Source organism: Aegilops tauschii, chromosome 5 (assembly GCF_002575655.3).
Source record: "Aegilops tauschii subsp. strangulata cultivar AL8/78 chromosome 5, Aet v6.0, whole genome shotgun sequence".
NCBI classification, from domain to species: domain Eukaryota; kingdom Viridiplantae; phylum Streptophyta; class Magnoliopsida; order Poales; family Poaceae; genus Aegilops; species Aegilops tauschii.
In genome coordinates, this window is record NC_053039.3 from 386,166,049 (window position 1) to 386,191,708 (window position 25,660).

A 25,660-nucleotide genomic window follows, 5' to 3' on the forward strand; every position below is an offset into this window, starting at 1 on the left:
AGAGTTACATCGATGCAAGCTTTTACACCGATCCGGATGACTCTGAGTATGAATCTGGATACATATTGAAAGTGGGACAATTACCTAGAGTAGCTCTGTGCAGAGCATTGTAGACATAGAAATTTGCAAAATACAAATGGATCTGAATGTGGCAGACCCATTCACTAAACTTCTCTCACAAGCATAACATGATCACACCTTAGTACTCTTTGGGTGTTAATCACATAGCGATATGAACTAGATTATTGACTCTAGTAAACCCTTTGGGTGTTGATCACATGGAGATGTGAACTATTGGTGTTAAGTCACATGGTGATGTGAACTAGATTATTGACTCTAGTGCAAGTGGGAGACTGAAGGCAATATGCCCTAGAGGCAATAATAAAGTTATTATTTATATTTCCTTATATCATGATAAATGTTTATTATCCATGCTAGAATTGTATTGACCAGAAACTTGATACATGTGTGGATACATAGACAAAACACCATGTCCCTAGTAAACCTCTACTAGACTAGCTCGTTAACCAAAGATGGTTAAGTTTCCTAGCCATAGACATGTGTTGTCATTTGATGAACGGGGTCACATCATTAGGAGAATGATGTGATGGACAACACCCATCCGTTAGCTTAGCATAATGATCATTAAGTTTTATTGCTATTGCTTTCTACATGGCATATACATATTCCTTTGACTATGAGATTATGCAACTCCCGGATACCGGAGGAATACCTTGTGCGCTACCAAATGTCATAACATAACTGGGTGATTATAGAGATGCTCTACGGGCATCTCCGAAGGAGTTTGTTGGGTTGGCATAGATTGAGATTAGGATTTGTCACTCTGAGTATCGTTGAGGTATCTCTGGGCCCTCTCAGTAATGCACATCACAATAAGCCTTGCAAGCAGTGTGACTAATGAGTTAGTTGCGGGATAATGTATTACGGAACGAGTAAAGAGACTTGCCGGTAACGATATTGAACTAGGTATAAAGATACCGACGATCGAATCTCGGGCAAGTAACATACCGATGACAAAGGGAATTACATATATTGTCATTGCGGTACGACCGATAAAGATCTTCGTAGAATATGTAGGAACCAATATGAGCATCCAGGTTCCGCTGTTGGTTATTGACCGGAGAAGTGTCTCGGTCATGTCTACATAGTTCTCGAACCCGTAGGGTCCGCACGCTTAACGTTCAATGACGATTTTGTATTATATGAGTTATGTGATTTGGTGACCAAATGTTGTTCGGAGTCCCGGATGAGATCACGGACATGACGAGGAGTCTCCAAATGGTCGAGAGGTAAATATTCATATATAGGACGATAGTATTAGGACACCGGAAGTGTTCAGGGGGTATCGGGTACGTATCGGGTCACCAGAAGGGGTTCCGGGCACCCCCCGGCAAAGATATGGGCCTTATTGGGGCAAGGATGGGACAGACCAGCCCCTAGTGGGCTGGTGCGCCCCCATATGAGACGGCCTATGTGGAGAAAGGAAAAGGGGAGGAGGAAAGGAAATAGAGGGAATAGGATTCCCCCTTCCTTTCAACTCTCCCCTCTTTCCTTCCCCCCTCCGGAGATAAGGAAAGGGCCGAATTGGAGGAGGCCCCAAGTAGGATTCCTCCTATTTCGGGTTCCCCAAGGTGCTCCCCTCCCCCTCCCACCTATATATACATGGGGAGGGGGCGCCTAGAACACACACATCAATTGTTCTCCTAGTCGTGTCCGGTGCCCCCCTCCACAGTTTACTCCTCCGGTCATAGCGCGTAGTGCTTAGGCGAAGCCCTGCGCGGATCACATCACCAACACCGTTACCATGCCGTCGTGCTGACGGAACTCTCCCTCGACCCTCTATTGGATCAAGAGTTCAAGGGACGTCATCGAGCTGAACGTGTGCTGAACTCGAAGGTGCCGTATGTTCGGTACTTGGATCGGTTGGATCGTGAAGACGTTCGACTAGATCAACCGCGTTAACCTAACGCTTCCGCTTTTGGTCTACGAGGGTACATGGACACACTCTCCCCTCTCATTGCTATGCATCTCCTAGATAGATCTTGCGTGAGCGTAGGAATTTTTTTGAAATTGCATGCTACGTTACCCAACAACTTCACCATATTTGGGCCTAAGGGAGTGCAGTGTGGAGTAGTTATTAGATGATGGGTTGCGAGAGTGATAGAAGCTTAAACCCCAATTTATGCGCTATTCCGTAAGGGGCCGATTGGATCCAAAAGTTTAATGCTATGGTTAGAATTTATTCTTAATACTTTTCTCGTAGTTCCGGGTGCTTGCGAGAGTGTTAATCATAAGTAGGAGGCTTGTTCAAGTAAGAATAGCACCTAAGCACCGGTCCACCCACATATCAAATTATCAAAGTAGCGAACACAAATCGAATCAACATGGTGAAAGTGACTAGCTGAAATTCCCGTGTACCCTCAAGAACGCTTTGCTTATTATAAGAGACCCTTTTGGCATGTCCTTTGCCTCAAAAGAATTGGGCTACCTTGCTGCACTTTTGTTACTACTATCGTTACTTGCTCTTTACAAATTATCTTGCTATCAAAATACTCTGTTACCTACAATTTCAGCACCTGCAGACATTACCTTGCTGAAAACCACTTGTCATTTCCTTCTGCTCCTCGTTGGGTTCGAAACTCTTACTTATCGAAAAGAGCTACAATTGATCCCCTATACTTGTGGGTCATCAAGGCTATTTTCTGACGCCGTTGCCGGGTAGTGAAGCGCCTTTGGTAAGTGGAATTTGGTAAGGAAACATTTATATAGTGTGCTGAAATTTATTGTCACTTGTTACTATGGAAAACAATCCTTTGAGGGGTTTGTTCGGGGTATCTTCACCTTGACCGGAACCACAATTAGCTACCCCTCAACCTACTGCACCTACTGAAAATATTGAATATGAAATTCCTTCGGATATGATAGAACAACTGCTAGCTAATCCTTATGCAAGAGATTGAACCGAACATCCTGATATGCACTTGATATATGTGGAACAAATTTGTGGATTGTTTAAGCTTGCAGGTTTGCCCGGAGATGAAGTTATGAAAAAGTTTTTCCCTTTATCTTTGAAGGGAAAAGCATTGGCATGTGATACGTCTCCGTCGTATCTACAATTTCAGCACTTGCAGACATTATCTTACTGAAAATTACTTGTCATTTCCTTCTGCTCCTCGTTGGGTTCGACACTCTTACTTATTGAAAAGAGCTACAATTGATCCCCTATACTTGTGGGTCATCATACCCCTATCGAAACCTATAGAAATCAAGTCGATGGGCTTTGCGTGTCAGGGATAGGCAGTAATTTCCATCTCGTAGATTTTGGTGTCGGGAGGTTACTGCGACTTTCCCCGCTTCGTTCAAATTTTTGCAGAGAAAGAGTACACGTTTACCATGCCAACTCAATTCGAATATAGTTTGTATTATATTTTTGTTCGGACATGATCCATTTTTTATTCGAATACAAATCTATATACATCATTTTTTATATATATTTTTTCAAAAGCACAACAAAGAATTCTGCTCCTTTATATATAATATGATTTACAAATACAATGATCTCAAAATCATAAGGTTGAATTCAAAAAAATTAAACCAAATTATGTTCTACTAAAATGTATGGATCAGTAATATCTACATATTAAATAACATAGATGCGCGTGAATTCATATGAGTATGCATGTTTGATAGATCAATTTTGGTTCGAGTATGAATTACATGTATCATCATCTCGAATTCAAATATTTGAATCCCTTTTATGTTGACATTATCTATACACGCAACTAAATATTTGAATCTCCTTTCACAGCCATCTCTCTCGCATGCTCCTTCATGTAGCTATCACTCTCTTTTCTCCAGCTCACCCGCACGCTCACTTCATGTTTCTTCTATTTTCGCAAACATGGTCTCTCGACGTCTCATTTGAGAAGTGCCACACTCTCCCTATCATTATACATTACACGGTTTTCATTATCTCTCACGTCTCTATTGTTCTCTGGTATCACTAGGTACCTAAGCTTTCTTTTTCACCGCCACACACACACTCTCACTTGTCTTTCACTTTTTCTTTCTCTCTAGGGTTCTCTCACGCACCCTATATCTCTCTAGATATGACTCCTACCACTAAAATTACTCTCTCCCGCACACACAACATTTGTTGCGGTCTCCTTTCCGTCTTCATTTCAGTTATAAAACTGACATTATTCATTTGTTTACCGATCAGACAAACTCCCTCCCCCCTTTCTCTCTCTCTCTCTCTCACACACACGACTCCTGCTTCCACTCCCCTTCCCGACTACCGTCTCTCTCTCACACACACACACACACAACTCTCGCTTTCGCACCCCCGACTCGTATTTCTCTCACAAACATTGATCAACTAGCCTCCAGATAGGTTTATACACCCACACACTCTTGCTTCCACTACCTCGTACATGTCTCTCTCGCGCTCCTTGTATCTATGTAGATTTTTCGTCCCTTCTTGAGACATGTCATCTCGATCGTGCACACACACACTATCGCCTCATTTTATGGTGATACCTATCGCACACACACTCTTTGTGTCTTTGTCACACACGCACTCCGTCCCCCTCCTCCTCTCTCTCTCTCTCTCTCACACACACACACCACACACACATGGGCTTTATGCAACAACTAGCAAGATGCCCATGCGTTGCATGGAACATCAAGATGCATTTGTATGAGTAGTTTATCTTGTGGGAGAAAAGGATGAACGAGGGAAGGCCTTATTTGCAAATGTGAAGAGGGGAGTGGCTATCTTTTTGCAAAATTGCCATAGTTTCCTTCCTATCCGTCAGATATAAATCAGACGGCCTATATTGCAGGATCCCGGGCACACCATCATCACCAACTATGTTTTTATAGGAGTAGATAGAGATATACCACTCTTGAACCCAACCACATTGCTCCCTTATCTCATCAAAACCGCCAAAGAAATATATTTTGAGTGAAACATAACATATTTTTAGTGATATACGTATTTCAAAACTAGACTATTTTCTATCAAATCGGTGAATATGTATTAATCTACTTTGATCGTGTGTCAACGCATTGGCACATTGCTAGTTATTACTATTGTATAATTTTTTGGACACCAGACAAACGGTGGAGTACATATACGAAGAGAAGAGGCGCACGCACGCAGTCGGTCTCTCGCTGTCTCGCACACATGAGAGTTACGTAAAGGCCCGTAAACAAATAAACCCTAAAACTCTAGGTGCACGATTGCTGCATGCGCGGGTACCGGGTACGTGGTGTAGCGCACCTTTGTAGGAATAGTCAGCTCGCGTGATAATTTGATCCGTAGGAGTTGATGGTCGGGACCACAGGTGAACGACCTGACAACCAAACAGAGTGACTAGTGTTTTTTTGCAAAAAATAATAGCCTGGGAATTAGTGTTTTGGGGCACAAAAATGTAGACTTGTGGTTTCTACAAACCTAGCCTTCAATGTCGATGTTTTATGTAATTCACTCTTTTAAATGGGATGTGATGGAGCGAGATCCTTTACCAGCAATAGTGCGAGCGTGTATTTCTCTTGTAAATCAATTACAAAACAACAATATTAATGTGTATTACCAATGCTTCAGATGTTTAGGTGCGATAATAATCGTGCGCTTTGCTGCCCCGCTTTTGTTTGTAAGGTCGGCATACCAGATCTGGTTAGGCCACACCAACACGTTTCACACTCAGCACACACGTCTCTTCTCTAGATCCTCTTTTCCACCGCCAGCGTCGGCCAGATGGTGTCACCCACGACAAACCATGACAAACCATGGTTGCAATCCAATCAACCACGACAAACCATGCGCCCGGCGCCCCTCAGCTTCATTTATGATAGGTAAACGTGCGCAGCCGGTCGACCGGCTGCGCGTTCCGCCGGTCGCTCGCGCACATGTCTTGGGCCCACAGGTGCGCTCTCTCGCCACATACCTCATTACGTGTCGCCGTTCCTCTTTCCTTATCCATTCGCCTTTTGACCAGGACACACCGTACCTCCCGTATCTTCCTCACAAATTACTGCCACCACTGCGCACAACGCCGCACCATCAGCCGCTGCAAATCGCGAGCCCACCCACTGCTGGAGAGGTGGCGGGCGCTGCTGTGAGGAGTCGGGGGGACGGCGAGGTCCTGCGTTTTTTGGGCGGCGTTTTGCTGGCGAATCTGGTGCCACGAGGTGTGGGGGCGATGATTTTGGGGATCGTGCGATGCGGCCGTGGGTCTGCATGCTGGAACCGGCGGGGCGGCGTGCTACAACCGGCGGTGTGTGGTGCTTCAACCGGCGAAGATGGTGCTGGGTAGCTTCGGTGGTGCCACGATGACGCAACCCAGTGTGAAGGCGACGCTAGAACCAGCTGCTGGTTTTGCTGCAACCGGCTGGTGAAGGAGCTGGAACCAGTACGGCGGCAGCTGCCACTGGAGAGATGATGATGGTGGAACCGTGACAGGTGCTGACCATAGTGACATGTGCTGGGAGATCCGGCTAGATTTTTTTGTTGTTGGAACCACCTTCAAATTTTGCTACCACCATCTTTGATTTTTTTTGTTAGAACCAAGCCTGATTTTTGCTACCACGTTTTTATTTTTGCTGGTACCAGTGTACAAATTTGCTACCACCATCTTTGATTTTTGCTGGAACTAACCAAAATTTTGCTGCCATGTTCTTTTTGTTGGAATCATTCTATCACTTTTGCTACAACCGTTCTGAGTTTTGCTACTACCAGCGTTGTCAATAGTTGTATCCATTTTTCATGATCTTGCTGAGAAATTGGCGAGGTCCTTTTTGCTGCAATCGTCATCAATTTTTGCTACGACAGACGCATTTTTTTTGCTACTATCATCTTTCTCTTCATCCTGCGTCAGAAATTGGGGGGAAATCTGCAACTGTCCATCGTCCATGAAACGGGGCTTCGATGTGCCGGCAAGGATGTGAGCGGAGACTACCTGAGCAGGCCTGGCGGGGTGCTGCGACGGCCTGAGGCGGACGGTGAGGTGCGCTGTGTGTCATTGTGATTTTTGGAAACGGAAGAAAGAAACAGTCCCGGGGTCGAGAGCTAGGGGACAAAGAAAAGGGTCAGATCCAACGGGTGGACGGGGAGGGATCCGACGAACGGGGTGTGACCGGCCCAAATTTGGGCCAGCGCCCCAGGGCCTCCTGATCTTCATTTACCATTTTTTCTCACAACAGCCTTCGCTGTCACACACAAGAAAAATGAAATGGAGAAGAACAACCAACCAAAGAATCGAAAAAAGGAACACCGAGCATAGCACCACGAACTCTTCAGCTGAAGCACTGCCTTCCCTCTGTCACCTCAGCCATGCACACAAGAACTCAACCAACAGATCGGTGCAAAGAGAGAGCAGAGGACACACAGAGGCAACCAGACCCAGCAGCGACTGAAACAGACATCAAGAGTGTTTAAGTTGTAGGCTCAGGCAACAAACAAGTGCTACTCACCGAATGACACACGTCTGTAGCGAACCAACTGCCGGGTCAACCACAACTCTCCATTAGGAGCTTATATATACTGAAGGATAAAGAATCAATTACCTAAATGTAGGAGTATACAGCACAATACTGAGAACATGTCTAAATTTAACATTTGATGTGCATCAATTTACATCCTCTTCAATATCCTCTTGATCAACATCATTTGGCGGCACCTCACAACTAAAAGACCAACTGTCAAAGCACAAGAAGAAACATCCCTGACAACCTGGCTTCTAGTTATCCACACCAGAACATGCTCGGCACCAACAAAGGTCCAGAAGATAGGCTCTAAATATATGTTTAACAACCTTGCAGTACTTAGCAGCCATGAAAAGAAAGACACATCAATCTATAAATCAGCTTTGTTTCTCTTGTTAACGTTTCGTTATACACACATAAGGACAAAATTATAGGCTCTAAATAGATGTAAAACTAAAGTTTCAGATTCAATATAAATTCTCGCTAAACAGTTCAGAACATATTTATGAGATGTTTTCAATCATTTAATGGCAAGGGCACTGTAAAATCTACCTACACCTATAATATGCTATTAAAGATAAGACATCTACCTGAGTGCTCATAAAACTGGCAATTTTTGTGCAATTCAATTTTCCTGAGTATATATTTGGAGGCAGTGCTAATAGATAGAAAACTGTCCACTATTCGACATTCTCGCTAAGTAAGTATTTGTCTCCCGATCTTTCCATATGTTCAGGAACTTAAAATAATTGACTTTGAATCAACAAATAGGAAGGTAATGACACCGTATGTACATCTTATATGGAGATTCTGCTACCGACAGCAAATGCAAACTGGTTCCCAGAAACCATAATTGGTTTTGAGGTCTCTGGAAAAGACAAAGACGGCGTAGCCTAAACCACGTGCAGCTGATTAGTAGAATCTTTCTTAGATTGATCTAATGAACAAGGTTTGCAGTTCCTTGATAAGAACGAAACAGCTATGCAGACGATGCACTCCATGGACGACAGGTGCACGATTTTCATCTAGCCGTCTGCTGCACTTTGATAATATGCACGGACACACTGATATGCCCTATCGTGCACAAATCGTCTGCAATGCGTCGTGTGCATAGCAGCGCTCTGATAAGAATGTAAAGACGATAAAAAAACTGCACCTCCACCAAATAAATGGTAATGATGTTCGTGCATTAACTATGATCATAAAGACGATAAAGAAACTCCACAATCATCAAATAAATGGTAGCGATTTTGTTGGTGCATTAACTATGATCATAACTTCTATAAACAAGTCAATCAAACAACTAGGGCAGCCACAACAAACATAAACACAGACTTGCAAGGCATAACTCACCACGTGCAGCTTAACTTCTATAAACAAGTCAATCAAACAACTAAGGCAGCCACAACAAACATAAACACAGACTTGCAAGGCATAACTCACCACGTGCAGCTGATTAGTAGAATCTTTCTTAGATTGATCTAATGAACAAGGTTTGCAGTTCCTTGATAAGAATGTAAAGACGATTAAAAAACTGCACCTTCACCAAATAAATGGTAGTGATGTTCGTGCATTAACTATGATCATAAAGACAATAAAGAAACTGCACAATCATCAAATAAATGATAGCAATTTTGTTGGTGCATTAACTATGATCATAACATCTACTATAAACAAGTCAATCAAACAACTAGGCAGCCACAACAAACATAAACACAGACTTGCAAGGCATAACTCACCAGGCAAGAAACATAACTGCTACAAATTATCACTCGCAATAGCATACAGGTCAGGGCAAAGATGAGGTGTGTATCACCATTCCAAGATGGGCCATGCCAAATATAAAGAATATAGTATCACATACCCCTAAACATTGGACAGCTATGGTGCCTTGAAAGTAACAAGGCACAAGACAGCTAAAACTTCACGATGATTTGACAGATGAATTTTCTGAAAGAACTACTTCTCCATAATGCTCACATCACGCAGATGCAGCTATTTCAGTCTGAAACTCATTTTGAAGGAACCACGCCTAAACTGCTAATGAACGACACGCTTCTCTGCCACCATGGGAATTAAGGAATTAACGAGTACATCATGCCTAAACAGTAAACAATATGCAGAATCAAAAGCATCTCATTTGGACAAAAACGAGTCACAGATTACTGATCACTTCATTAAGTTAATATAGCACTTGATACGACACCAAAGTCACAGATTACTAATCACTTCATTACTTAATATAGCACTTGATACGACACCAAATACACAGATTACTAAGCACTTCACTAACTTAATATAGCACCTGATACAGCACCAAGTCACAGATTACTGATCCCTTCATTAACTTAATACAACACTTATGCAGCACAGATAACTTATCTCTACGGGATTGGAATATATGTGTGGAATGTGTCGTGGTCAAGATTGGCAGACGCACCCACCACCTCTATGATGACCTGTTGAGCTGTCAAGACGCCGTCCCCGAATCCAGCGATGGCCTCGGTGATCCAGGCGGCGAAGATGTTGGCGAAGTCGTGGAAGACGCCCGCTTGAAGGCCGGTCGCCAGATCGTCGATGGAGGTGGCGAATGCTCCAAGGCTCGAAGGCGCAGGTCGTTGACGTCATGGATCGGATCCAAGTCGAGGCTCCCCACCAGATGATCGGAGACATCAAGGATGAGATCGTTGGCACGAACCAGCAGACGGAGGCAATCGACGTTGGAGACGACTGCACCTCTGGCTTCCAGGTACTCAGCGTGGCGCAGCATCTCGGCGCAGTCGTTGATGGAGTTCACGCCGTGGATAAACACGGCGTGGCCGGCTGCTGCATTGAGGTCGACGCCAACGAACTAGACTACGACGCCCGGCATCTGTGCAACGTTGTGGATATTGGCCATCGTGGGTGGAGAGGACTGAGATCCAGTGCCTTTATAAGTGAAGTCACGCTGCAACTTTACCCTGCTAATCTCCATCCAATCCACATCCCACGATCCAGATCACACAAGGGGAAAGGCTCTCAACACTTAGCAGTTTTCAGGATAGCAGCAAACATCAATAAACTACAAACAACGATGCAGTGGCACTTGAACTCAGTTTTATTTGAACAGATTGAAACCCAAAAAATAAAGAACTGCAGATACTCATGAGCAGACTATAAAACAAAATTTGGTTTGGTTATACAGTAGTGCATTATGCAATCAAAGTGGAATAAATCAATTGCAGTTGACACTAAATCCAGTAGAACTTGGTATTAAAAGGCTGCAGCGCATAATGTCCGAATGCTACAGCAATAAGTGTCAATGTTGAGTAATCATCTACACAAAAGCTATGCTGAAAACTGCTAAGTGTTGAGAGCCTTTCCCCTTGTGTGATCTGGACCGTAGGATGTAGATTGGATGGAGATTAAAAGGGTAAAGTTGCAGCGTGACTTCACTTGATAAAGGCATTGGATCTCAGTCCGTTGCACAGATGCCGGGCGTCGGACTGAGATCCAGTGCCTTTATCAAGTGAAGGATGTGGAGATGGGATGGGGAGGGCAGATTTGATTGCGGCTGCGATGCTGGGGGATCCGGATGGCGGACTGGATGGCGGCGGGGGAGGGGTGGGTGGATTGGGTTCCGGGGGCTGCTATATATGCCGGGTAAACCTAGGCAATCCGTGGCATCATCGCGATCCACCGTTCGATTGAATTGTTACCAGCCGTTGGATTGAAGCAGAAGAGCACAATCCATGCGCCACGGCGTTCTTCCAATCAGAGCACTTGCTCAATTTCTTTCACATTACTCCATCCAACGAGGGTTAGAGCATATATTCCTCCCCATCCGCTGCTCAGACCAAACCCTAGCCACTTCACTCCACTCCCCTCCGCCACCCAAACTCCCATCCGGCTCTGACCTTCTCCGGCATGGCGGGCAGCGGATTCGACGATGACCAGTGCAGATTCGTCAACTGGGGTGTCGTCCCATGCGGTTTGGAGGACGCAATGACCCTCCGCTGCTCCCGGGAGGACAGCGCCCGACCAACGGGCGGATCTGTCCTGTGCGAGTCCATTGCGTCGGCGCATTGGGCGCTCGGATCCTCCGGTGCTGGATCATCGTGGTCCTCTCGAGAGCCTTACAATCTCCCTCCCCCCATCACCGGTCTGCCGGAGTATGAGTCCTACAGGGGTCGGTGTTCCCGCCGTGGGAAGGAAAGGGTGAGGGCGGTTGATGCCCACCTCGTTGTCGACATGGCGGTGGCGGATGCGGCGACGCAGGCGGCCACAGAGGAGGAATCCATCTATGCCTGCATTGTAAAAAAGCGACAATGGAGGAACACGCGCGCCCTCACACGAGAGTAGAATCGGGCATCCATGCCATAACCGGATTGCCCCCAAGGAGGAAAAGGAGGACAGTGACGGGTCGGACACCGACAGCGATGAGCAGACCCAGCTCGATCCTTACTGCGTCTTCGACTGCTGCTTCCGCGAGAAGGGCGGGAAAGGCAAGAGCAGTCATGGATGATCTTCTCTATAGCTAGCATGTATGTTAAACATGCCAATTTTTGGTAGTCTGATGGCATGCTGATGACCCACAAGTATCGGGGATCAATCGTAGTCCATTCGATAAGTAAGAGTGTCGAACCCAACGAGGAGCAGAAGGAAATGACAAGCGGTTTTCAGCAAAGTATTGTCTGCAAGCACTGAAATTGTCAGTAACAAGTAGTTTGATAGAAAGATAATTTGTAACAAGCAATAAGTAGTAATGGTAACAAAAGTGCAGCACGGTAGCCCAATCCTTTTTGTAGCAAAGGACGGGCCAGAACGGTCACTTATAATAAGCAAAGCATTCTTGAGGACACGCGGGGATTTCATCTAGTCACTTTCATCATGGTTGTTTGATTCACGTTCGTTACTTTGATTATTTGATATGTGGGTGGACCGATGCTTGGGTGCTGTTCTTACTTAAACAAGCCTCCCACTTATGATTATCCCCTCTCGCAAGCATCCGCAACTATGAAAGAAGAATTAACATAAATCTAACCATAGTATAAAACATATGGATCCAAATCAGCCCCTTACGGAATAGAGCATAAACTAGGGTTTAACCTTTTCTCACTCTAGCAACCCATCATCTAATTACTACTCCACAATGTCTTCCCTTAGGCCCAAAGAAGGTGAATTGTCATGTAGTCGACATTCACATGACACCACTAAAGGAAGCAACAACATACATATCATCAAAATACCGAACAAATACCACATTCACATGATTATTTATGACAAGACTTCTCCCATGTCCTCAAGAACAAAAGTAACTACTCACAAATCATATTCATGTTCAAGATCAGACGGGTATTGAATAGCATCAAGGGTCTGAACATATAATCTCCCACCAAATAAACCAACAAGCATCAACTACAAGATGTAATCAAAACTACTACCAACCCACAGGTACCAATCTAAGGTTTTGAGACAAAAATTGAATACAACATATGAACTAGGGCTTAAGATGAGATGGTGCTGGTGAAGATGTTCATGAAGATTGGTCCTCCCACGATGAGAGGGTTGTTGGTGATGTCGATGGCTTCGATTTCCCCCTCCCGGAGGGAAGTATCCCTGGCGAAATCGCTCCGCCGGAGAGCAAAAGTGCTCCTGCCCAGGTTCCGCCTTGAGACAACGGCGCTTCGTCCCGAAAGTCCCCTTCTTATTTATTTTTCAGGGCAAATGGGCTTATATACCAGAAAATGGGCACCGGAGGCTTGCCAGGGGCCCCACGAGCCACCAGGGAGCCCCCAAGGGGTGGGCGTGCCCTGGTGCCTCATGGACACCTGGGTAGCCCCCTCTGGTGTGTATTTTCACCAATAATTTTTATTTATTCCAAAATAATTCTCCGTGAAATTTCAGTTCATTTGGAGATGTGTAGAATAGGTATCTCTGACATGACTTTTTCAGGTCCAGAATTCCAATTGTCGGCAATCTCCCTCTTCATATAAATCTTGCAAATTGAGAGAGAAAAGGCATTAGAACTGCTCCACAAAGTATTATATTGACCAAAAACATTATCAATGACAGTAGGAAAACATGATGCATCTTGAGCAGTCTGGGATCCTTTCTTGATCGTTTGGATCTGAATACGCAGCTCATTTTTTTAGCATTTGTCATACAGCCAAGACTTCCGCAAAATGGATGTATCACATGTTGTGATGTAGCAGCCGAACAATGTGTGTAAAATGCATCGTTTTATGTAGTTGCATGAGTTTGTATGGATTTGGGGTATGTTAATTGATGTGTCCAGTTGTGAGAAGGGAAATTTGAGGCGTGACCAGTCAGTGTCCGCGGGCGTTTGAGGGGCCGGATTAGCCAAGTCCGGCTGTAGATACTCTTATGTCCGGATAGGCTAGAGCATCTAGCGGATCCTATAAGGCGCGGTACCCCAAATTTTGTTTAAGGGATACTGCAAAACAAATTTGCGATACCATGGAGGGCACGACGGAATAGATCCTTCATACGATACTTCATAATTTAAACTTGGAGTTCACGTCACCATAGTTCGTCGGAAGTTCATCACATATTCAAACACACAAACTTAAACATAGTAGATAAACCAATCTAAACTACTCTAGTCCTTGACATGGAGATAACACTTGGCCACGGAGCTGGAGAGAGTGAAGGCGAGCTGGTACACCTTTGAAAGCACATTTGCTTCCTTGGTGGTTTTGGTAATTCATGTCAACATACATGTTGTTGGACTAACATTCCTCTAGTATATTTCAGGAAAAGTTCAATGTTGGCATGGAAAGGACATGTGGATGTGGACCCCTCAAAATTCTATGGAAACATATTGGCAAACAGCTCCAAGACTCATCATTTTTGCTTAAGTGATTCGAGATCACATTGAGTCCATACAAAAGCCAATATTATTAAAAGGGGGTGAGGTTTTGATCATGACTTAGTTGCTCAAGTGCTCGAAGATATTGCTCCAAAACCCTCAACCACTTTCCCACATTCAAATATGTCCAAAACCCTAAATATCAAACTCGGTCCCACCGGTACACCTACTCCTGGCGGACCCACCCAGTTGAACCTAGACAGAGCCACTGCCAAACCCTAGAAACTCGATAGAACCAAGATGACATATGGTCCCACTAAAGTGTACTGACCAAGTTTCTGTAACCCTTTCTGATGCGGAGCATCCTACAGTCATCCCCATGTACACTAGGACTACCCCCAACCCCAAGTGGACATTCGATGAGACCTCGAGCATATGCCATTGGACACAAGGTGAACCCGCTCCTAAATGCTTCCCCTTTCCATTCATGCGAGACATGGTTGCTACCTCATGAAAAGACACTACATGTGATTAGGAACCGAGGTGACGACCATGGAGGAGCTCGAAGCATAGGATGAGTCCACACAGAAGAGGATCAAGAAGTGCCTCAATTGGAGTCGACGTAGAGCTACAACGGCCGGACTTCGGCAAGACCCCGGACATCTGGCACCAACAAGGAGAGGAGACCCACATAAAAATGGATGCGAGGACCCCCGGACATCCAGCGCCTAGCAACAGGCCGGACATCCAGGATTGCCCCAAAAATCCGGTGCATGCTATCTAGAGAAGAAGATCTTCGGCCAGCTTCCTGGCCAGGCATCCGGCGTCCCATGTCAGTCGGACATCCGGCGTCCCGCCCGGACATCTGGCGCCTCCGCGTAGCTACGGGCCAAGAGCCCATATAACCTCCCCTCTCTCACCCCTTCATCCCCAGACTATAAATAGACCTTCTCCTCCTTCTTCTAGGGTTAGCAAAGGATTAGCTCAAGATAGAAATAGAGCTTTGCTCATCCACATACTGATACGTCTCCAACGTATCTATTTTTTATTATTCCATGCTATTATAGTATCAATATTGGATGTTTTATATACACTTTGAAGCAATTATATATCTTTTTTGAGACTAACCTATTAACTTAGTGCTCAGTGCTAGTTGCTATTTTTTTTTTCCTATTTTTGGTTTTTCAGAATATCAGTACCAAACGAAGTCCAAATGCCACGAAACTTCTTAGAGATTTTTTCTAGCAATAAGAGACCCTGGAAGTTTAGGGAGGGGATGAGGAGATTGAGTAGTGGCCCACGAGGCACCAGTGCCTTGTGGGTCCCATGTGACTCTGTTTGACCTAACACCGCCTTTATAAATTATCTAAAATGGAGAAACTAGCAAAGGAGTCCAGGCAATACTTTTTCTGCCGCCGCAAGTTCCTGTTCTTGACAGATCCCATCTGGAAGCCTTTTCCGGCACTCTGTCGGAGGGGGATTCGATGACGGAGGGGCTCTACGTTATCCTTGATGCCCTTCCGATGATGCGTGAGTAGTTTATCATAGACCTACGGGTCCATAGTTAGTAGCTAGATAACTTCTTCTCTCTATTTGATCTTCAATACAATGTTCTCCTCGATGTTCTTGGAGTTCTATCTGATGTAAATCACTTTTTGCGGTGTGTTTGTTGGGATCCGATGAATTGTGAGTTTATGATTAGATCTATCCATGAATATTATTTGAGTTTTCTCTGGACTTTTTTATACATGATTGTTATAGCTTCGTATTTCTCTCCGATCTATTGATTTGGTTTGGCCAACTAGATTGACTTATCTTGCAATGGGAGAGGTGCTTTGTAATGGGTTCAATCTTGTGGTGCTCAATCCCAGTGAAAGAAGGGGACATGACACGTATGTATCGTTGTTATTAAGGGTAAAAGGATAGGGTTTATTCATACGTGAGTTTATCTTGTCTACATCATGTCATCTTGCTTAAGACGTCACTCTGTTTTTTGTGAACTTAATTGTCGGAGTAAATGACCACGGGTAGTTCATCAGTCTCCCCTGGTATTTCATGACATCGGGGCCGACTGTGCCCCTCAAGCGTCAAAGATCAAGCGCCGCCTTCCTGGGGCTGGCTGGTCCATGCGGCCGGCCTCCAGAGGCCGGCAGACTCTAGAAGGCAGCCTCGAGGTAGGCCGACTTCTAGCAGGCGGCCTCCAGAGAGAACAACTCCTAGCAGGCGGCCCCTCGTGCCCTCAAAATTTGCACCCCTTTAATCATGATGAGACAGAGCGTGGCTATAGTATAACCTGCCACCCCGATTCCAGGGCCGAGCGTGGCTACAGTGCAGCGTACTGGGCGGACATCCCTCGCCCGGCGCGGCACTGTTGCCACGCAGCCCATGACATCTGAAGGAAATATGCCCTAGAGGCAATAATAAAGTTGTTATTTATATTTCCTTATATCATGATAAATGTTTATTATTCATGCTAGAATTGTATTAACCGGAAACTTGGTACATTTGTGAATACATAGACAAACAGAGTGTCACTAGTATGCCTCTACTTGACTAGCTCGTTGAATCAAAGATGGTTAAGTTTCCTAGCCATAGACATGAGTTGTCATTTGATTAACGGGATCACATCATTAGAGAATGATGTGATTGACTTGACCCATTCTGTTAGCTTAGCACTTGATCATTTAGTATGTTGCTATTGCTTTCTTCATGACTTATACATGTTCTTATGACTATGAGATTATGCAACTCCCGAATACCGGAGGAACACTTTGTGTGCTACCAAACATCGCAACGTAACATGGTGATTATAAAGGTGCTCTACAGGTGTCTCCGATGGTGTTTGTTGAGTTGGCATAGATCGAGATTAGGATTTGTTACTCCGATTGTCGGAGAGGTATCTCTTGGCCCTCTCGGTAATGCACATCACTATAAGCCTTGCAAGCAATGTGAATAATGAGTTAGTTGCGGGATGATGCATTACAGAACGAGTAAAGAGACTTGCCGGTAACGAGATTGAGCTAGGTATTGAGATACCGACGATCGAATCTCGGGCAAGTAACATACTGATGACAAAGGGAACAACGTATGTTGTTATGCGGTTTGACTGATAAAGATCTTCGTAGAATATGTAGGTACCAATATGAGCATCCAGGTTCCGCTATTGGTTATTGACCGGAAACGTGTCTCGGTCATGTCTACATAGTTCTCGAACCCGTAGGGTCCGCACGCTTAACGTTCAGTGACGATCGGTATTATGAGTTTATGTGTTTTGATGTACCGAAGGTAGTTCAGAATCCTGGATGTGATCACGGACATGACGAGGAGTCTCGAAATGGTCGAGACATAAAGATCGATATATTGGACGACTATATTTGGACATCGCAATGGTTCCGAGTGAGATCGGGAATATACCGGAGCACCGGGAGGTTACCGGAACCCCCCGGAAGGTATATGGGCCTTATTGGGCCTTAGTGGAAAAGAGGGGAAAGTAGCAAAGGAGGGGGCGCCCCCCCAAGCCCAATCCGAATTGGGAGGGGGGCCGCCCCCCCTTTCCTTCCCCTTCCTTCTCTCCTACTCCTACTACTTGGAGGGGGGAGGGGAATCCTACTCCCGGTGGGAGTAGGACTCCCCAGGGCGCGCCATAGTAGAGGGCCGGCCCTCCCCCTCCTCCACTCCTTTATATACAGGGGAGGGGGCACCCCATGGACACACAAGTTAATCATTGATCTCTTAGCCGTGTGCGGTGCACCCCTCCACCATAATCCACCTCGGTCATATCGTAGCGGTGCTTAGGCGAAGCCCGAAGTCGGTAACTTCATCATCACCGTCATCACGCCGTCGTGCTGATGAAGCTCTCCCTCGAAGCTCTACTGGATCGTGAGTTCATGGGACGTCACCGAGCTGAACGTGTGCAGTCCACGAATATGCCGTACCTTCGGTGCTAGGACCAGTCGATCGTGATGACGTACGACTACATCAACCGCGTTGTCATAACGCTTCCGCTTACGGTCTATGAGGGTACGTAGACAACACTCTCCCCTCTCGTAGCTAGGCATCACCATGATCTTACATGTGCGTAGGAATTTTTTTGGAATTACTACGTTCCCCAACAGTGGTATCAGAGCCAGGTTTATGCGTAGATGTTATATGCACGAGTAGAACACAAGTAAGTTGTGGGCGATACTAGTCATACTGCTTACCAGCATGTCATACTTTGGTTCGGCGGTATTGTTGGATGAAGCGGCCCGGACCGACATTACGCGTACGCTTACGCGAGACTGGTTCTACCGACGTGCTTCGCACACAGGTGGCTGGCGGGTGTCAGTTTCTCCAACTTTAGCTGAATCGGGTGTGACTACGCCCGGTCCTTGTTGAAGGTTAAAACAACACTAACTTGACGAAATATCGTTGTGGTTTTGATGCGTAGGTAAGAACGGTTCTTGCTCAGCCCATAGCAGCCACGTAAAACTTGCAACAACAAAGTAGAGGACGTCTAACTTGTTTTTACAGGGCATGTTGTGATGTGATATGGTCAAGACATGATGCTAAATTTTATTGTATGAGATGATGATGTTTTGTAATGGAGTTATCAGCAACTGGCAGGAGCCATATGGTTGTCGTAGAAACAATAGTTGGCGAAACAACAACGATGCTACGATGGAGATCATGGTGTCGCGCCGGTGACAATGGTGATCATGACGGTGCTTTGGAGATGGAGATCAAAGGCACAAGAAGATGGCCATATCATATCACTTATATTGATTGCATGTGATGTTTATCCTTTATGCATCTCATTCTGCTTTGATTGACGGTAGCATTATAAGATGATCTCTCACTAAATTTCAAGGTACAAGTGTTCTCCCTAAGTATGCACCGTTGCCAAAGTTCGTCGTGCCGAGACACCACCTGATGATTGGGTGTGATAAGCTCTACGTTCACATACAACGGGTGCAAGCCAGTTTTGCACACGCAGAAATACTCGGGTTGAACTTTACGAGCCTAGCATATGTAGATATGGCCTCGGAACACTGAGGCCGAAAGGTCGAGCGTGAATCATATAGTAGATATGATCAACATAGTAATGTTCACCATTGAAAACTACTCCATTTCACGTGATGATCGGACATGGTTTAGTTGATTTGGATCACGTGATCACTTAGATGATTAGAGGGATGTTTATCTAAGTGGGAATTTTTAAGTAATGTGATTAATTGAACTTAAAATTTATCATGAACTTTGTCCTGATAGTATTTGCATAACTATGTTGTAGATCAATGGCTCGCGATGTAGCTCCTCGTTTATTTTTGATATGTTCCTAGAGAAAAATAAGTTGAAAAATGATTGTAGCAATGATGCGGACTTGGTCCGCGATCTGAGGATTGTACTCATTGCTGCACAGAAGAATTATGTCCTTGATGCACCGCTAGGTGACGGACCCATTGCAGGAGCAGATGCAGACGTTATGAACGTTTGACAAAGCTCGGTATGATAACTACTTTATAGTTTAGTGCACCATGCTTTATGGCTTAGAACCGGGACTTCAAAAATGTTTTGAACGCCACGGAGCATATAAGATGTTCCAAGAGTTGAAATTGGTATTTCATACTCATGCCCGTGTCGAGAGGTATGAGACCTCTGACAGTACTTTGCCTACAAGATGGAGGAGAATAGCTCAACCAGTGAGCATGTGCTCAGATTGTCTGGGTACTACAATCACTTGAATCAAGTGGGAGTTAATCTTCCAGATAAGATAGTATTCTCTAGTCACTATCACCAAGTTACTAGAACTTCGTGATGAACTATAATATGCAAGGGATCGCGGAAACGATTCCCAACCTCTTCGCGATGTTGAAATCGCCGAAGGTAGAAATCAAGAAAAAGCATCAAGTGTTGATGGTTGACAAGACCACTAGTTTCAAGTAAAAGGGCAAGGGAAAAAAGGGAACTTCAAGAAGAATGGCAAGCAAGTTGCCACTCGCATGAAGAAGCCCAAAGCTAGACCCAAGCCTGAAACTGAGTGCTTCTACTTCAAAGGAAATGGTCATGGAAGTGGAACTGCCCCAAATACTTGGCGGATAAGAAGGATGGCAAAGTGAACAAAGGTATATGTGATATACATGTTATTGATGTGTACCTTACTAAAGCTCGCAGTAGCACCTGGGTATTTGATACTGGTTCTGTTGCTAATATTTGCAACTCGAAACAGGGACTACGGATTAAGCGAAGATTGGCTAAGGACGAGGTGACGATGCGCGTGGGAAATGGTTCCAAAGTCGATGTGATCGCCGTCGGCACGCTACCTCTACATCTACCTTCGGGATTAGTTTTAGACCTGAAGAATTGTTATTTGGTGCCAGCGTTGAGCATGAACATTATATCTGGATCTTGTTTGATGCGAGACGGTTATTCATTTAAATCTGAGAATAATGGTTGTTCTATTTATATGAGTAATATCTTTTATGGTCATGCACCCTTCAAGAGTGGTCTATTTTTGTTGAATCTCGATAGTAGTGATACACATATTCATAATGTTGAAGCCAAAAGATGCAGGGTTGATAATGATAGTGCAACTTATTTGTGGCACTGCCGTTTGGGTCATATTGGTGTAAAGCGCATGAAGAAACTCCATACTGATGGACTTCTGGAATCACTTGATTATGTATCACTTGGTACTTGCGAACCATGCCTCATGGGCAAGATGACTAAAACGCCGTTCTCCGGAACAATGGAGCGAGCAACAGATTTGTTGGAAATCATACATACTGATGAATGTGGTCCGATGAATATTCAGGCTCGCGGCGGGTATCGTTATTTTCTCACCTTCACAGATGATTTGAGCAGATATGGGTATATCTACTTAATGAAACATAAGTCTGAAACATTTGAAAAGTTCAAATAATTTCAGAGTGAAGTTGAAAATCATCGTAACAAGAAAATAAAGTTTCTATGATCTGATCGTGGAGGAGAATATTTGAGTTACGAGTTTGGTCTTCATTTGAAACAATGCGGAATAATTTCGCAACTCATGCCAGCGAGAACACCACAGCGTAATGGTGTGTCTGAATGTCATAATCGTACTTTACTAGATATGGTGCGATCTATGATGTCTCTAACTGATTTGTCGCTATCGTTTTGGGGTTATGCTTTAGAGACGGCTGCATTCACGTTAAATAGGGCACCATCTAAATCCGTTGAGACGACGCCTTATGAACTGTGGTTTGGCAAGAAACCAAAGTTGTCGTTTCTTAAAGTTTGGGGCTGCGATGCTTACGTGAAAAAGCTTCAACCTGATAAGCTCAAACCCAAATAGGGGAAATGTGTCTTCATAGGATACCCAAAGGAGACAGTTGGGTACACCTTCTATCACAGATCCGAAAGCAAAACATTTGTTGCTAAAATGGATCCTTTCTAGAGAAGGAGTTTCTCTCGAAAGAAGTGAGTGGGAGGAAAGTAGAACTTGATGAGGTAACTGTACCTACTCCCTTATTGGAAAGTAGTTCATCACAGAAACCGGTTCCTGTGACACCTACACCAATTAGTGAGGAAGCTAATGATATTGATCAAGAAACTTCAGATCAAGTTACTACCAAGCCTCATAGGTCAACCAGAGTAAAATCCGCACCAGAATGGTACGGTAATCCTATTCTGGAGGTCATGTTACTTGACCATAGCGAACCTACGAACTATGAAGAAGCGATGGTGAGCCCAGATTCCGAAAAATGGCTTGAGGCCATGAAATCTGAGATGGGATCCATGTATGAGAACAAAGTGTGGACTTTGGTTGACTTGCCCGATGATCGGCAAGCCATAGAGAATAAATGGATCTTCAAGAAGAAGACTGACACTGACGGTAATGTTACTGTTTATAAAGCTTGACTTGTTGCGAAAGATTTTCGACAAGTTCAAGGGGTTGACTACGATGAGACTTTCTAACCCGTAGCGATGCTTAAGTCTGTCCAAATCATGTTAGCAATTGCCGCATTTTATGATTATGAAATTTGGCAAATGGATATCAAAACTGCATTCCTGAATGGATTTCTAGAAGAAGAGTTGTATATGATGCAACCAGAAGGTTTTGTCGATCCAAAAGGTGTTAACAAAGTGTGCAAGCTCCAGCGATCCATTTATGGACTGGTGCAAGCCTCTCGGAGTTGGAATAAACGTTTTGATAGTGTGATCAAAGCATATGGTTTTATACAGACTTTTGGAGAAGCCTGTATTTACAAGAAAGTGAGTGGGAGCTCTGTAGCATTTCTAATATTATATGTGGATGACATATTGTTGACTGGAAATGATATAGAATTTCTGGATAGCATAAAAGGATAATTGAATAAGAGTTTGTCAATGAAAGACCTCAGTGAAGCTGCTTACATATTGAGCATCAAGATCTATTGAGATAGATCAAGACGCTTGATAAAAAAATTTCAACGAGTACATACCTTGACAAGTTTTTGAAGTAGTTCAAAATGGAACAGTCAAAGAAAGAGTTCTTGCCTATGTTGCAGGGTGTGAAGTTGAGTAAGACTCAAAGCCTGACCACGGTAGAAGATAGAGAGAATGAAAGTCATTCCCTATGCCTCAGCCATAGGTTCTATAAAGTATGCCATGCTGTGTACTAGACCTATTGTATACCCTGCCCTGAGTTTGGAAAGGGAGTACAATAGTGATCTAGGAGTAGATCACTGGACAGCAGTCAAAATTATACTTAGAGGACTAAGGAAATATTTCTCGGTTATGGAGGTGATAAAGAGTTCGTCGTAAAGAGTTATGTCGATGCAAGCTTTGACACCGATCTGGATGACTCTGAGTCTCGATCTGGATACATATTGAAAGTGGGAGCATTTAGCTAGAGTAGCTCCGTGCAGAGTATTGTAGACATGGAATATTTGCAAAATACATACGGCTCTGAATGTGGCAGACCCGCTGACTAAACATCTCTCACAAGCAAAACTTGATCATACCTTAAGTACTCTTTGGGTGTTAAATCACATAGCGATGTGAACTAGATTATTAACTCTAGTAAACCCTTTGGATGTTGGTCACATGACGATGTGAACTATGGGTGTTAATCACATGGTGATGTGAATTATTGGTGTCAAATCACATGGCGATGTGAACTAGATTATTGTCTCTAGTGCAAGTGGGAGACTGAAGGAAATATGCCCAAGAGGCAATAATAAAGTTGTTATTTATATTTCCTTATACCATGAAAAATGTTTATTATTCATGCTAGAATTGTATTAACCGGAAACTTAGTACATGTGTGAATACATAGACAAACAGAGTGTCACTAGTATGCCTCTACTTGACTAGCTCGTTGAATCAAAGATGGTTAAGTTTCCTAGCCATACACATGAGTTGTCATTTGATTAACGGGATCACATCATTAGAGAATGATGTGATTGACTTTACCCATTCCGGTAGCTTAGCACTTGATCGTTTAGTATGTTGCTATTGCTTTCTTCATGACTTATACATGTTCCTATGACTATGAGATTATTCAACTCCCGAATACCGGAGGAACACTTTGTGTGCTACCAAACATCACAACGTAACAGGGTGATTATAAAGGTGCTATACAGGTGTCTCCGATGGTGTTTGTTGAGTTGGCATAGATCGAGATTAGGATTTGTTACTCCGATTGTCGGAGAGGTATCTCTGGGCCCTCTCGGTAATGCACATCACTATAAGCCTTGCAAGCAATGTGACTAATGAGTTAGTTGAGGGATGATGCATTACGGAACGAGTAAACAGACTTGCCGGTAACGAGATTGAGCTAGGTATTGAGATACCGACGATCGAATCTCGGGCAAGTAACATACTGATGACAAAGGGAACAACGTATGTTGTTATGCGGTTTGATCGATAAAGATCTTCGTAGAATATGTAGGAACCAATATGAGCATCCAGGTTCCGCTATTGGTTATTGACTGGAAACTTGTCTCGGTCATGTCTACATAGTTCTCGAACCCGTAGGGTCCGCACGCTTAACGTTCGGTGGCGATCGGTATTACGAGTTTATGTGTTTTGATATACCGAAGGTAGTTTGGAATCCCGGATATGATCACGGACATGACGAGGAGTCTCGAAATGGTCGAGACATAAAGATTGATATATTGGACGACCATATTTGGACATCGGAATGGTTCCGGGTGAGATCGGGAATATACCGGAGCACCGGGAGGTTACCGGAACCCCCCGGGAGGTATATGGGCCTTATTGGGCCTTAGTGGAAAATAGGGGAAAGGAGCAAAGGAGGGGGCCCTCCCAAGCCCAATCCGAATTGGGAGGGGGGCCGGGCCCCCTTTCCTTCCTCCCTCCTTCCCCTTCCTTCTGTCCTACTCCTACTACTTGGAAGGGGGGGAATCATACTCCCGGTGGGAGTAGGTCTCCCCAGCGTGCGCCATAGTAGAGGGCCGGCCCTCCCCCTCCTCCACTCCTTTATATACGGGGGAGGGGGGCACCCCATGGACACACAAGTTGATCATTGATCTCTTAGCCGTGTGCGTTGCCCCCCTCCACCATAATCCACCTCGGCCATATCGTAGCGGTGCTTAGGCGAAGCCCTGCGTCGGTAACTTCATCATCACCGTCATCACGCCGTCGTGCTGACGAAGCTCTCCCTCGAAGCTCTACTGGATCGTGAGTTCGTGGGACGTCACCTAGCTGAACGTGTGCAGTCCGCGGAGGTGCCGTACCTTTGGTGCTAGGATCGGTCGATCGTGAAGACGTACGACTACATCAACCGCATTGTCATAACGCTTCTGCTTACGGTCTACGAGGGTACGTAGACAACACTCTCCCCTCTCGTTGCTAGGCATCACCATGATCTTGCGTGTGCGTAGGATTTTTTTTGAAATTACTACGTTCCCCAACAACATCATCCATGGCAGAGAGGGCCATGCTCCCACGACTGGCTATCGGTATAGCCCACAAGCGGCGGGCCCTACCCGTCAGTGAGAAGCCAGAAGACCGCGAGCCCTAACCAGTCGGCTCAGGGGGAGGCCGACTCCTGATCAGGCGGCGCTCCCCTTCCTCGAAGTATGTGCACCATTAATCAGACGAGACAGGGAGTGGCCACAGTGATCTCCCACCAGGCGGCGGGACTGTAGCCACACCTTCCCCGACAAAGCAAGCATCATCAACAACACGACTACAGTGCTAAGGAGCTGGAAAGACCCGCGAGCGGCGGGCGCGGCTTGTCGGCTACTACGTCTTGAGCTTGCGCTGGTTTTCCTTGAGGAGGAAAGGGTGATGCAGCAATAGTAGCGTAAGTATTTCCCTCAGCTTTTGAGAACCAATGTATCAATCCAGTAGGAGGCTCCTCAAAAGTCCCAC